This window comes from Haliotis rubra, unplaced genomic scaffold, assembly GCF_003918875.1.
Source record: "Haliotis rubra isolate DU_JTF1 unplaced genomic scaffold, ASM391887v1 Scf852, whole genome shotgun sequence".
NCBI lineage: Eukaryota > Metazoa > Mollusca > Gastropoda > Lepetellida > Haliotidae > Haliotis > Haliotis rubra.
The window spans coordinates 283,421-295,915 of record NW_025767582.1 but is presented as its reverse complement, the minus strand read 5'-3'; the positions used below and the strand labels follow the sequence as shown (position 1 = coordinate 295,915).

At 43.5% G+C, this 12,495-nt stretch overlaps 1 long non-coding RNA gene across 1 annotated transcript; it reads left to right on the top strand.

Annotated features, from left to right (window-relative positions):
* The first annotated feature begins 9,562 nt into the window (after window positions 1-9,562).
* Window positions 9,563-12,250, top strand: LOC124262756. Its single transcript, XR_006894681.1, has 2 exons — window positions 9,563-9,601; window positions 11,795-12,250. It is a non-coding gene; the product is annotated as an uncharacterized LOC124262756 (long non-coding RNA).
* The last annotated feature ends 245 nt before the right edge of the window (window positions 12,251-12,495 follow it).

Below are 12,495 nucleotides of genomic sequence, written 5' to 3'. Positions count from 1 at the left end.
TCATTCAACTGGATACATGAATATTATTCAGTATTATTTGATACATCTAAGCACACGTCGTGCAGCGTGCTCTGACGTACAGCTTGCTCTGACAGACGGAGATCCAGAAATCGTGGAAATCTCAAAACGAGGCTCTGTCGCTGGAAAATTTGGCGGTCTAGTACGGACTTGATATTATATCAATCACATTGTGCGTTACAAAACTACACTGCATAAGCGCAAAACACACATATCAGGTGTAACCAGTGAGCCAGATGAATTGTGAATTATTTTACGACCTCATCAAACAGGGGCAGTCTGTGACGTCTTAGTTAAGGTCATGCTGCCTACACCTCGCCATAAGATATAGCAATACGACGAGATTAAAGTTTTAAACTAAAATTAACTTGTAAATACCATTTTCTTTGGAAACAAGGAAAAGTAGGTCAATATCTGAATAGGTTAATGAGACTCATGTTTCGGTTTGGAAAGATAGTTCATTGAAAGTAGTGGTGTAACGATTCATCGATAGTATCGATGTTTGCATCGTCAATTAGGCGATACGAGTGCATCGATATAAAACACATTTAGGCAATATATCAGGATCTTTATATCGCGAGGGTCCATGATACATCGATGTATCGCCACAAGAGATCTCCCGATACTACTTACGTAATTCACTAAGAAAACTAAACAAATTTAGAAAGCTTAACAGTTTGAATGTAAGTGACTGAGCACATTATGATGGACAGATTTGCTTGTATCTGCTATATTTGTTACAAGAACAAAGGAGTTGGTGTAAAAGAGCGTGAACATTTTTCAAACTCTGTGAACTGTAAATGAAATATGTTTAATTGTTTGACAAATACCGTCATTTATTAACAACTACGAACGATGTTAAGAAAGAGAACAAGTCCGTTACTTTCTTGAAAAAAGATCATGGCCAGAACTGATCATCAGCAAACCATACTTGTCGCAAGAGGCGACTAACGCTATCGGGTGGTCAGACATGCTGACATTATTGACACGTACCCGAAATGCGTAGATCGATGTTCATGATGTCGGATTGTCTGGTTCAGACTAGGTTATTTACAGACCACCGTCATAGGTGTCCTCCCATTACGCAGACAGGCAGTTCGCAGACGCCTTAAAACACAGCTAAAAGTGCTCAACGACACCATTGAGTCAGGGTAAACTGATAAAGGATACATTACCAAGGAGGTAACACGTCCTGACTCAATCATTGTTATCCTCAACTCTTCACCAGTCATCAAACGGATGTTCACAGAGATCGCTGGCTTACTAAAGATCTATCTGACGATTCCAGTCACACCTTCTGCAGCTGAGCGATCTTTTTCATCAGTGAGACATCTAAAGTCATATCTGAGATCTACGATGACTCAGGAGCGACTGAACAACGTCTTGTTATTGCATACGCGCAAGCACATTTCAGATGAACTGTCGTTGAATGACATTGCCAAGGAGTTTGTAGCGCCATATGACAGAAGACAAAGCTACTTTGGATCTTTTCCCCCAAAACAACGTCCACAGTGAAAAGCAAATAATATTTGATAACTGAACTCTCATCTTTAATAGCTTCAGCTTCGTTCGTCAAATAGATATAACAATATTGTGTGTCTTAAAGGGTCATCTTTTATCATTACCTATACTGCAATTATTGATTTTGATGCCATTTGACAGGTGACTATTAAGACTTAGTGTGCCATGCGAATTCTTGCTGAAATTCAACAAAATGATGTGTGTAAAATGTGAATGAGAAATATACAGAATGCTCCACATGGTACTTGTTATTACGGAGACATGTATGTCATTACCAATAATTTCAATCGTGACCTCTGACAAACAAACAACCCACCCCAGCTCTCACGGTTTGAAATGTTTGCTGGTTGAGGTGAAGATGAGAAACACAAAATCAACCCTGAAGGCCTAAGGGTGGCACAATTGTCACAGAGTTGCGTTCCATTGTTCGTAGATTCGAAGGGGCGGTGGTGTAGCCTAGTGGTTAAAGCGTTCGCTCGTCACGCTGAAGAACCGGGTTCGATTCTCCACATGGGTACAATGTGTGAAGCCCATTTCTGGTGTCCCCCCGCCATGATATTGCTGGAATATTGCTAAAAGCGGCGTACAATCTCACTCACTCACTCACTCACTCATGCTCACTGACTTGGTTGACTCATGTCATCGGTTCCCAATTGCGCAGATCGATGCTCATGCTGTTGATCACTGGATTGTCTGGTCCAGACTCGATTATTTACCGACCATATGGCTGGCATATTTCTGAGTGCGGCGTAAAACTAAACTCACTCACTCTCAACCCTCTAAAAAAATAAAATAAATATAAAAAAGAATAATGAAAATAAATATTTATATATATGTATTATGTAAACAAATGAAATTAAATAATTACTTAATGAAAATCATACTCATAGTACAATACAGAAGTGTTAGTTATTTTCATTCCAACTTATATACAACAGTGAAAATCTATTAAACTAAAAACGTAACTCTTAGTTGAAACAAAAACGCTGACATATTGAATGCATGAAATATTTAATATTTGACAAGGAAATCTACATCCTGATCAATTTCGACACACCAGCAGGCGACACGTCAGCAACATATGACGTCACAACTTGCGTAGTTCATCCCACGAGAATGCTGCCCGACATAGCGCTGAAACAAACCGGACAGTTTATCATCCAAAACTTCATGTAGATACAACATGAATATTAATAATAATAAACAAATGATTTCCGCAGGTCTCTTGTATGTGCTGCGCCTTAGGAATGACAAACGTGATATCACGGAGGCATTCACCAGGGTGTCCTCGGACTTCCGTGTAAGTAATTAATTATATACCAGTGACACTGCGTAAATGCGCATTCCTTCTAGGCAAATAGTTATGTTGGTTATTATGACAGAGAACGTTTATGAAGCGAATGTCAGTCAAATTTGTGTGTGCATATAACTTCATTCCAACCGGTGGTGACGTAGTCATCTAGAGTTGCGTCCCTTTGCTGTGTCAGAAACCTCTGGTCGTGATCACAATGAATATATTTTCTGGTTTCGTCGGCACCATACCCGTGCTTGTGTCTTTCAACGCAAACGCCTGACACATGTATTTCTTCGGGTTTTCCTCCCACATCTACATATAGTGAGTGAGTGAGTTTAGTTTTGACGCCGCACACAGCAATAGTCGAGCTATATGGCGGCGGTCTGTAAATAATCGAGTCTAGACCAGTCAATCAAGTGATCAACATCATGAGAATCGATCTGCGCAATTCGGGTAAGATGACATGTGTCAGCCAGGCCAGCGAGCCTGACCACCCGATCCGGTTAGTCGCCTCTTACGAAAAGCATGAGTTACCGAAGATCAATTCTAACCCAGATCTTCACGGGTTGAAACAACGAGTTCTTCATCTTCGGTTAACTGACCATCTCATGACTTACTCACTGGCTAACTGGCCATCTCATGACTTACTCACTGGCTAACTGGTCATCTCATGACATACTCACTGGCTAACTGACAATCACATGACTTACTGACTGGATAACTCGCCATCTCATGAATTACTGGCTAACTGGCCCTCTCATGACTTACTGACTTACTGGCTAACTGGCCCTCTCTACTGACTAACTGGCCCTCTCATGACTTACTGGCTAACTCGCCCTCTCATGCCTCAATGGCTAACTCGCCATCTCATGACGTACTGGGTAACTGGCCATCTCATGACTTACTGGCTAACTGGCCATCTCATAACTTACTGGCTAACTGGCCATCTCATGACTTACTAGCTAAGTCGCCATCTCATGACTTATTTACTGGGTAACTGGCAATCTCATGCCTCACTGGCTAACTCGCCATCTCATGACGTACTGGGTAACTGGCCATCTCATGACTTCCTGGCTAACTGGCCATCTCATAACTTACTGGCTAACTGGCCATCTCATGACTTACTAGCTAAGTCGCCATCTCATGACTTATTTACTGGGTAACTGGCAATCTCATGACTTACAGGCTAACTGGCCATCTCATACCTTACTGGCTAACTGGCCTCCTTAAGCCTTACTGGCAAACTCGCCATCTCATGACTTACTAGCTAACTGGCCCTCTCATGACTTACTGGCTAACTGGCCCTCTCATGACTTACTAGCTAATTGGCCATCTCATGACTTATTTACTGGCTAACTGGCCCTCATATGACTTACTCACTGGCTAACTGGCCACCTCATGACTTACTAGCTAACTGGCCATATCACTGACTTACTCACTGGCTAACTGATCATCTCATGACTTACTGGCTAATTGACCATCTCATGACTTATTTACTGGGTAACTGGCCCTCATATGACTTACTCACTGTCTAACTGGCCATCTCATGACTTACAAGCTAACTGGCCATCTCATGACTTTTTTACTGGGTAACTGGCCATCTCATGACTTACAGGCTAACTCGCCATCTCATGACTTATTTACTGGCTAATTGGCCCTCTCATGACTTACTTGCTAACTGGCCCACTCATGACTTACTGGCTAACTCGCCATCTCATACCTTACTTGCTAACTGGCCTTCTTATGACTTACTGGCTAACTGGCCATCTCATAACTTACTGGCTAACTGGCCATCTCATGACTTACTAGTTAAGTCGCCATCTCATGACTTATTTACTGGGTAACTGGCAATCTCATGCCTCACTGGCTAACTCGCCATCTCATGACGTACTGGGTAACTGGCCATCTCATGACTTCCTGGCTAACTGGCCATCTCATAACTTACTGGCTAACTGGCCATCTCATGACTTACTAGCTAAGTCGCCATCTCATGACTTATTTACTGGGTAACTGGCCCTCATATGACTTACTCACTGTCTAACTGGCAATCTCATGACTTACAGGCTAACTGGCCATCTCATACATTACTGGCTAACTGGCCTCCTTAAGCCTTACTGGCAAACTCGCCATCTCATGACTTACTAGCTAACTGGCCCTCTCATGACTTACTGGCTAACTCGCCATCTCATGACGTACTGGGTAACTGGCCATCTCATGACTTACTGGCTAACTGGCCATCTCATAACTTACTGGCTAACTGGCCATCTCATGACTTACTAGCTAACTCGCCATCTCATGACTTATTTACTGGGTAACTGGCAATCTCATGCCTCACTGGCTAACTCGCCATCTCATGACTTACTACTGGCCATCTAACTGGCCATCTCATGACTTCCTCACTGGCTAACTGGCCATCTCATACTTACTTACTGGCTAACTGGCCATCTCATGATGACTTACTAGCTAACTGGCCATCTCACTGACTTACTTACTGGCTAACTGGGTGAACTCATCTCATGACTTACAGGCTAACTGGCCATCTCACTGACTTACTTACTGGCTAACTGGCCTCTAACTTACTGGCAAACTGGCTGCCATCTCATGACTTACTAGCTAACTGGCCATCTCTCATGACTTACTCACTGGCTAACTCGCCATCTCATGACTTATTCATGACTTACTGGGTAATTGGCCATCTCATGACTTATTTACTGGCTAACTGGCCCTCATATGACTTACTCACTGGCTAACTGGCCACCTCATGACTTACAAGCTAACTGGCCATATCACTGACTTACTCACTGGCTAACTGATCATCTCATGACTTACTCGCTGGCTAACTGATCATCTCATGACTTACTGGCTAATTGACCATCTCATGACTTATTTACTGGGTAACTGGCCCTCATATGACTTACTCACTGTCTAACTGGCCATCTCATGACTTACTAGCTAACTGGCCATCTCATGACTTTTTTACTGGGTAACTGGCCATCTCATGACTTACAGGCTAACTGGCCATCTCATGACTTATTTACTGGCTAATTGGCCCTCTCATGACTTACTTGCTAACTGGCCCACTCATGACTTACTGGCTAACTGGCCATCTCATACCTTACTTGCTAACTGGCCTTCTTATGACTTACTGGCTAACTCGCCATCTCATGACATACTAGCTAACTGGCCCTCTCATGACTTACTGACTAACTCGCCATCCCATGACTTACTGGCTAACTGGCCCTCTCATGACTTACTGGCTAATTGGCCATCTCATGACTTATTTACTGGGTAACTGGCCCTCATATGACTTACTCACTGTCTAACTGGCCATCTCATGACTTACTAGCTAACTGGCCATATCACTGACTTACTTACTGGCTAGCTGATCATCTCATGACTTACTAGCTAACAGGCCATATCACTGACTTACTCACTGGCTAACTGATCATCTCATGACTTACTAGCTAACTGACCATATCACTGACTTACTCACGGTCTAACTCGCCATCTCATGATCTACTAGCTAACTGACCATATCACTGACTTACTCGCTGGCTAACTGATCATCTCATGACTTACTAGCTAACTGGCCATATCACTGACTTACTCACTGGCTAACTGATCATCTCATGACTTACTAGCTAACTGGCCATATCACTGACTTACTCACTGGCTAACTGATCATCTCATGACTTACTAGCTAACTGGCCATATCACTGACTTACTTACTGGCTAACTGATCATCTCATGACTTACTAGCTAACTGGCCATATCACTGACTTACTCGCTGGCTAACTGACCATCTCATGACTTACTAGCTAACTGACCATATCACTGACTTACTCACTGGCTAACTGACCATCTCATGACTTACTAGCTAACTGGCCATATCACTGACTTACTCACTGGCTAACTGATCATATCATGACTTACTAGCTAACTGGCCATATCACTGACTTACTCACTGTCTAACTGGCCATCTCATGACCTACTAGCTAACTGGCCATATCACTGACTTACTTACTGGCTAACTGATCATCTCATGAGTTACTAGCTAACTAATCGACCATCACTGACTTACTCACTGGCTAACTGACCATCTCACTGACTTACTCACTGGCTAACTGACCATCTCACTGACTTACTCACTGGCTAACTGACCATCTCACTGATGTACCCAATGGCTAATCGACCATCTCACTGACTTACTCACTGGCTAATTGACCATCTCACTGACTTACTCACTGGCTAACTGACCATCTCACCGACTTACTGGCTAACTGACCATCTCACTGACGTACCCAATGGCTAATCGACCATCTCACTGACTTACTCACTGGCTAACTGACCGTCTCACTGACTTACTCACTGGGTAACTGACCATCTCACTGACTTACTCACTGGATAACTGACCATCTCACCGACGTACCCAATTGCTAATCGACCATCTCACTGACTTCCTCACTGGCCAATCGACCATCTCACTGACTTACTAGCTAACTGACCATCTCACTGACTTACTCACTGGCTAACTGACCATCTCACTGACTTACTCACTAGCTAACTCGCGATCTCATGACTTACTCACTGGCTAACTGACAATCACATGACTTACTCACTGGCTAACACGCCATCTCATGACTTACTGGCTAAGTGGCCCTCTCATGACTTGCTGACTTACTGGCTAACTGGCCCTCCCATGAGTCACTGGCTTATTTGCCATCTCATGACGTACTGGCTTACTGGCCTTCTTATGACTTACTGGCTAACTGGCCCTCTCATGACTTACTGGTGAACTGGTCATCTCATGACTTACTGGTGAACTCGCCATCTCATGACTTACAGGCTAACTCGCCATCTTATGACTTATTTTCTGGTTAACTGGCCCTCTAATGACTTACTGAGTAACTGGCCATCTCATAACTTATTGGCTAACTGGCCATCTCATGACTTACGAGCTAACTCGCCATCTCATGACTTATTTACTGGGTAATTGGCCATCTCATGACTTACAGGCTAACTCGCCATCTCATGACTTATTTACTGGGTAACTGGCCCTCTTATGACTTACTGGCTAACTGGCCCTCTCATGACTTACTGGCTAATTGGCCATCTCATACCTTACTTGCTAACTGGCCTTCTTATGACTTACTGGCTAACTCGCCATCTCATGACATACTAGCTAACTGGCCCTCTCATGACTTACTAGCTAACTCGCCATCTCATGACTTACTGGCTAACTGGCCCTCTCATGACTTACTGGCTAATTGGCCATCTCATGACTTATTTACTGGGTAACTGGCCCTCATATGACTTACTCACTGTCTAACTGGCCATCTCGTGACCTACTAGCTAACTGACCATATCACTGCCTTACTTACTAGCTAACTGTTCATCTCATGACTTACTAGTTAACTGGCCATATCACTGACTTACTGACTGGCTAGCTGATCATCTCATGACTTACTAGCTAACTGGCCATATCACTGACTTACTCGCTGGCTAATTGGCCATCTCATGACTTACTAGCTAACTGACCATATCACTGACTTACTCGCTGGCTAACTGATCATCTCATGACTTACTAGCTAACTTGCCATATCACTGACTTACTCACTGGCTAACTGATCATCTCATGACTTACTAGCTAACTGGCCATATCACTGACTTACTCGCTGGCTAACTGATCATCTCATGACTTACTAGCTAACTGGCCATCTCACTGACTTACTCACTGGCTCACTGATCACCTCAAGACTTACTAGTTAACTGACCATATCACTGACTTACTCGCTGGCTAACTGATCATCTCATGACTTACTAGCTAACTGGCCATATCACTGACTTACTCACTGGCTAACTGGTCATCTCATGACTTACTAGCTAACTGGCCATATCACTGACTTACTCACTGGCTAACTGATCATCTCACAGACTTACCCAATGGCTTAAAGACAGGTTGGTTGATTTAATGGCTTGTCGACAAGCTCACTAACATATTTCGAACCCAATGGCTGAATGTTCAGCTCTAACCTCGGACTAACTCACTCACTCGTAGTTGGCCTGTTCACACTGTTCATCACTCCAGCCCGCCTGTCAGCTCATGTCCAGCACCATGCCCGTGTCAGTTTCCTGTGTAGTTGCTGTAACTGTTGTCCGGTTGTCCGTGCACCCAGTTCGTATAAGCGACGGTATTTCCACTGGTCATCCATGTCCACTGCATGTCAACGTAGAGGTCAGTGCCCCCTGTCCAGACTGACTGACTGAGTTTGGTTTTACGCCGCTCTTAGCAATATTCCAGCAATATCACGGCGGGGGACACCAGAAATGGGCTTCACTCATTGTACCCATGTTGGGATTCGAACCCGGGTCTTCGGCGTGACGAGCCAACGCTTTAACCACTAGACCCCCCCCCGTCCCCCGTCCCTTTTCAGAACTTGTTGCACTCTGTGTGGAGATTGAGACTATGTATATTGACAACTGTCCATTTGAGACAAAATGATACCGATGAATTGCAATCTAACACAAAAACAAATAGACATAAGAGCATCAAACCAACGCGGACTGCAATAAAAACAATAGTTTTGCATAATTCTTGGCACAAAAATAAAACAGTTGTTTGAGAAACTGTCATCATTTATTTGTGCGTTTTCCAAGTTTGTTACAAGGGCGCATTGGCAACTAAAGGTACAGCGCGAAAAGCGAGGTGCACGTGCATTAGTGACGTCAGAGACATGTGATTACTGCTGATTGACAAAGTGAGCTGGGGTACGTGTCATCTCGCCAGTTCAAAAAATTGTTGTACTAACGGAATAATGTATTGTACTAACGGAATGATGTATTGTACTAACGGAATAATGTATTGTACTAACTCAGTAGCTGTCTGACTTACCGCCTAACTTCCAGCCAGACTAACTGACTAGCCGACTAACGCAATGACTGATTGACTCATTGGCTAACCGACTATCTCACTAACTGACTAACCGACCAGATCACAGACTTACCGAGAAGCTGACTCATTCACTGGCCAACAGACCGGTTATACATATATACTACTCACACTTTGCTAAGGATCACAAAACTTCCAAACTTTACTTAAACATAGATTTATAATTTGAAATTGTATTCATTTAAAACAAGATAAATACTGATATAACCCCTCTTTAGGAAAACAGTCACTGTAATTTAACCTCATGCACTTGATACGTGAGTAGCGACTATGCTTGTCGACTAACGGGATCGTATGGAATCCGAGAAGGGACATTGTCGGGTTGTCGCATTGTCGCCCTCTCAAAAACAAGTAAAATGAGGCAAAATAAACCAAAAAAGGCGACACGCGACACGCGACAACGCGACATTTCGCCCATTTGTCGCGTTGTCGCCCTTTTCGATTACCGGTGCGCATACGTAGAAAGTCAATTACACTACGCATGCGCAGCAAAAGTTATACTCTATTTCACACTTCAGTGGTCTTTTGTTACCTCCAATGGTTTTTGAAATGAAGTAGTAGTCGTAATGGGGTCTGCTTTTCTTGAACTTAATGGAAATCTTTCATTGTTGCTTTGAAAATTATTTTAGATATTGTAAATGTATTTAGCCAATCAAGTGTTTTTAGCAGCAACACAAATTATTAGCGCTACTATTCATTGTAATGTCGGCATACAGTGACCATGTCATTCAAGGCGGGGCAATTTTCTGTGCATAGTTATGTCTCTTAGTCACACCAGAAAACTATGATCATAGGTTCGAATCCTAGCACCATACACATTCATCACTTTGGAGCCCGTGAAGGTCCGGGTTAGAATATTGATCTTCAGTAACCCCTGCTTGTCGTAAGAGGCGACTAACGGGATCGGGTGGTCAGGCTCACTGGCTTGGTTGACACATGACATCGGTTCCCAATTGCGCAGATCGATGCTCATGCTGTTGATCACTGCATTGTCTGGTCCAGACTCGATTATTTACAGACCGCCGCCATATAGCTGGAATATTGCTGAGTGCGGCGTAAAACTAAACTCACTCACTCATGATACATGAGTAACCGTAAAAATGGTTTTCATGGCACCAATCAACCATTTTGCAAATCATGGAACGAGTCATTGACAAGTACACAACACCTGTCAATAGCAGGTATGGGATCCACAAGATGCAGTGACATACTGAATCCTAGGATCAATGCTTACAATAAGCTTAGATATTTAAACCAAATTAGACCCCACATCATAGTTTTCTGTTGAATGAATGGTTTAATCCTTAGCAAAGTGTGAATAGTATAATTATATTGTTAAACGCTGGCTACACACTTACAGTCAGGTTTTCCGATTTTCACGAGGCCTGCCTTGATGAGGTTGTTATGGAATTGCTTGCCCACTGTAATAAAACCCGTGTGTCATGGAGCCTGACAGTCAGAGAGTCATGGAACCTGACAGTCAGAGAGTCATGGAACCTGACAGTCAGAGAATCATGGAACCTGACAGTCAGAGAGTCTTGGAACCTGACAGTCAGAGAGTCATGGAGCCTGTTTGTCACATTGTAATGGAGCCTGCATGTAAGATTGTCAAGGAGCCTGCTTGTCAAATTGTAATGGAGCCTGCATGTAAGATTGCCTTGGAGCCTGCATGTACGATTGTCATGGAGCCTGCTTGTCAGATTGTCAAGGAGCCCGCTTGTCAGATTGTCATTAAGCTTGCTTGTCAGATTGTCATTAAGCTTGCTTGTCAGAATGTCATTGACCCTGTTTATCAGATTGTCAAGGAGCCTGCTTTTCAGGTTGTCCAGGAGCATGTTTATCATATTGTCATGGAGCCTGCTTGTCAGATTGTCAAGGAGCCTGCTTGTCAAATTGTAATGGAACCTGCATGTAAGATTGTCATGGAGCCTGCTTGCCAGATTGTCAAGGAGCCTGCTTGTCAAATTGTCAAGGAGCCCGCTTGTCAGATTGTCATTAAACTTGCTTTTCAGATTGTCATGGAGCCTGCTTGTCAGATTGTCAATTAACCTGCTCGTCAGAATGTCATTGAGCCTGTTTGTCGGATTGCCATGGAGCCTGCTTGTCAGATTATCATGGAATATGCTTACCAGATTGTCCAGGAACCTGCTTGCCGGATTGTCAAGGAGCCTGCTTGTCAGATTGTCATGGATCCGGCTTGTCAGATTGTCACGGAGTCTGCTTGTCAGATTGTCATGGAGCCTACTTGTCAGATTGTCATGGAACGTGCTTGCCAGATTGCCCTGTAGCCTACTTGTCAGATTGTCAGGGAGCCTGCTTGTCAGATTGTCATGGAGCCTACTTGTCAGATTGTGATGTAGCCTACTTGTCAGATTGTCATGGAGCCTGCTTGTCAGATTGTCATGGAGCCTGCTTGTCAGATTGTCATGGAGCCTGCTTATCGATTGAATAAAACATATGGAACATGATTGTCGGATTCTCACGGAATTGCTTTCCTATTAGGGGCAGTGAGGTAGCCTAGTGGTTAAAGCGTTCGCTCATCACGTCTAAGACCTGGCTTCGATTCCACACATGGGTACAATGTGTGAAGCCCCTTTCTAGTGTCCCCCGCCATGATATTCCTGGAATATTGTTAAAATTGGCGTAAAACACAACTAACTCACTCACTCACTTGTACCCTAAATATTGGTGCTCATAATATTACTCACTTGTT